At 31.6% G+C, this 2,916-nt stretch overlaps 1 non-coding gene across 1 annotated transcript; it reads left to right on the top strand.

Annotated features, from left to right (window-relative positions):
• The first annotated feature begins 732 nt into the window (after positions 1-732).
• On the top strand, positions 733-840 carry LOC112768563 (small nucleolar RNA R71). The gene has a single exon (XR_003185974.1). It is a non-coding gene; the product is annotated as a small nucleolar RNA R71 (small nucleolar RNA).
• The last annotated feature ends 2,076 nt before the right edge of the window (positions 841-2,916 follow it).

Here is a 2,916-nt window from a genome sequence, read left to right as displayed (position 1 = left end):
TTTTGGATTTTCTTTTGTATTGCTTGGGAGAGCACTAGGAGGAGTTTCAGTGATCTTCTTACTCAGCTGGCCCACTTGTGCCTCCAAATTTTTAATGGAGGACCTTGTTTCATTCATGAAACTCAGAGTGGCCTTAGATAGATCAGAGACTAAGTTTGCTAAATTAGAGGTATTTTGTTCAGAGTTCTCTGTCTGTTGCTGAGTGGATGATGGAAAAGGCTTGCTATTGCTAAACCTATTTCTTCCACCATTATTAAAGCCTTGTTGAGCCTTTTGTTGATCCTTCCATGAGAGATTTGGGTGATTTCTCCATGAGGGATTATAAGTGTTTCCATAGGGTTCACCCATGTAATTCACCTCTGCTATTGCAGGATTCTCAGGATCATAAGCTTCTTCTTCAGAAGATGCCTCTTGAGTACTATTGGATGCAGCTTGCATTCCATTCAGACTCTGAGAAATTATATTGACTTGCTGAGTCAATATTTTATTCTGAGCCAATATGGCATTCAGAGTATCAATTTCAAGAACTCCCTTCTTCTGAGGCGTCCCATCACTCACAGGATTCCTCTCAGAAGTGTACATGAACTGGTTATTAGCAACCATGTCAATGAGTTCTTGAGCTTCTGCAGGCGTTTTCTTTAGGTGAATGGATCCACCTGAAGAAGTATCTAGTGACATCTTAGCTAATTCAGACAGACCATCATAGAATATATCCAGGATGGTCCATTCTGAAAGCATGTCAAAAGGACACTTTTTGGTTAGTTCCTTGTATCTCTCCCAAGCTTCTTAGAGGGATTCACCTTCTTTCTGTCTGAAGGTTTGAACATCCACTCTAAGCTTACTAAGCTTTTGAGGAGGAAAGAACTTGGCTAAGAAAGCCTTGACCAGCTTATCCCAAGAGTTCATGCTATCCTTAGGTTGAGAGTCCAACCATATTCTAGCTCTGTCTCTCACAGCAAAAGGGAAAAGCATGAGCCTGTAGACTTCAGGATCTACTCCATTAGTCTTAACAGTATCACAGATCTGCAAGAATTCAGTTAAGAACTGAAAGGGATCTTCAGATGGAAGTCCATGAAACTTGCAGTTTTGTTGCATCAGAGAAACTAATTGAGATTTAAGCTCAAAATTGTTTGCTCCAATGGTAGGGATGGAGATGCTTCTTCCATGTAAATTGGAATTAGGTGCAGTAAAGTCACCAAGCATCCTCCTTGCATTATTATTATTTTTGGCTGCCATCTCCTCTTCCTGTTCGAAAATTCCTGTAAGGTTGTCTCTGGATTGTTGTATTTTAGCTTCTCTTAGTTTCCTTTTCAGAGTCCTTTCAGGTTCAGGATCTGCTTCAACAAGAATGTTCTTGTCCTTGCTCCTGCTCATATAAAAAAGAAGAAAATAGAAAATAATAATAGGGATCCTTTTTACCACAATATAGAGGTTCCCTTGTTGTTAGTAGAAGAAGAAAGGGAATAAGAGTGAAGAAGAATGGATAATCCAAACATAAGGGTGAGGATAAGAGCAGTGATTTGAGATGAAGAGAAGTGTTAGTAAATGAATAAATAAATAGAAGGAGATGGGAGAGAGAGAATTTTGAAAAATAAATTTTGAAAAAGAGTTAATGATTTTCGAAAATTAAGATAAAATTAAAATTAAAATTAAAAATTGAAACAATTAATTAATTAAAAAGAATTTTTGAAAAAGAGGGAGGTATTTTCGAAAATTAGAGAGGGATAGTTAGTTATGTAGTTTTGAAAGAGATAAGAATTAAACAAAAAGTTAATTAGTTAGTTGAAACAAATTTTGAAAATCAAATTTTAAAAGATAAGAAGATAAGAAGTTAGAAAAGATATTTGAAAAAGATAAGATAAAAAGATATTTTTGAAAAGATATGATTGAAATTAATTTTGAAAAAGATTTGATTTTTTAAAATCACAATTAATGACTTGGTTCATAAGAAATCACAAGATATAATTCTAGAACTTAAAGTTTGAATCTTTCTTAACAAGTAAGTAACAAACTTGAAATTTTTGAATCAAAACATTAATTGTTGATGATATTTTCAAAAATTATGAGATAAAATTAAGAAAAAGATTTTTTTTTTGAAAAATATTTTTAAAATTTTCGAAAAATAAGAAAAATGAAAAAGATTTGATTTTTGAAAATGATTTTGAAAAAGATAAGATTTTCAAATTGAAAATTTAATTTGACTCATAAGAAACAACTAAATTTTAAAAAGTTTTGAAAAAGTCAACTCAAATTTTCGAAAATTTATGAGTGAGAAAGGGAAAGATATTTTTCTGATTTTTGAATTTTTAATGAAGAAAGAGAAAAACACAAAATTGACTCAATGCATGAGAATTTTTAGATCAAAACAATAAATGCATGCAAGAACACTATGAATGTCAAGATGAACACCAAGAACACTTTGAATGTCAAGATGAACATCAAGAACATATTTTTGAAAAATTTTCAAGAAAAGAAAACATGCAAGACACCAAACTTAGATATTTTTCATGTATAGACATTATGAATGCAAGAATGTATATAAAAAACAAGAAAAGACACAAAACAAGAAAATATGAAGATCAAACAAGAAGACCGGCCAAGAACAACTTGAAGATCATGAAGAACACTATGAATGCATAAATTTTCAAAAAATGCATAAATTTTTTAGAAAAAATGCAATTGACACCAAACTTAAAAATTGACTCAAGACTCAAACAAAAAACACAAAATATTTTTTATTTTTATGATTTTATAATTTTTTTATTTTTTCGAAAATTAATGTGAAAAAGAAAAATAAAGATTCCAAAATTTTTAATATGAATTCCAGGAATCTTGCACTCTTAGTCTAAAGCTCCAATCTGAGGGTTAGACATGGCTTAATAGCCAGCTAAGCTTTAGTATGCTATTACATGCATT

Source organism: Arachis hypogaea, chromosome 17, assembly GCF_003086295.3.
Source record: "Arachis hypogaea cultivar Tifrunner chromosome 17, arahy.Tifrunner.gnm2.J5K5, whole genome shotgun sequence".
In the NCBI taxonomy this organism is placed as follows: domain Eukaryota; kingdom Viridiplantae; phylum Streptophyta; class Magnoliopsida; order Fabales; family Fabaceae; genus Arachis; species Arachis hypogaea.
The sequence above is the reverse complement of the archived record's forward strand: the minus strand, read 5'-3'. Positions and strand labels throughout refer to the sequence as shown.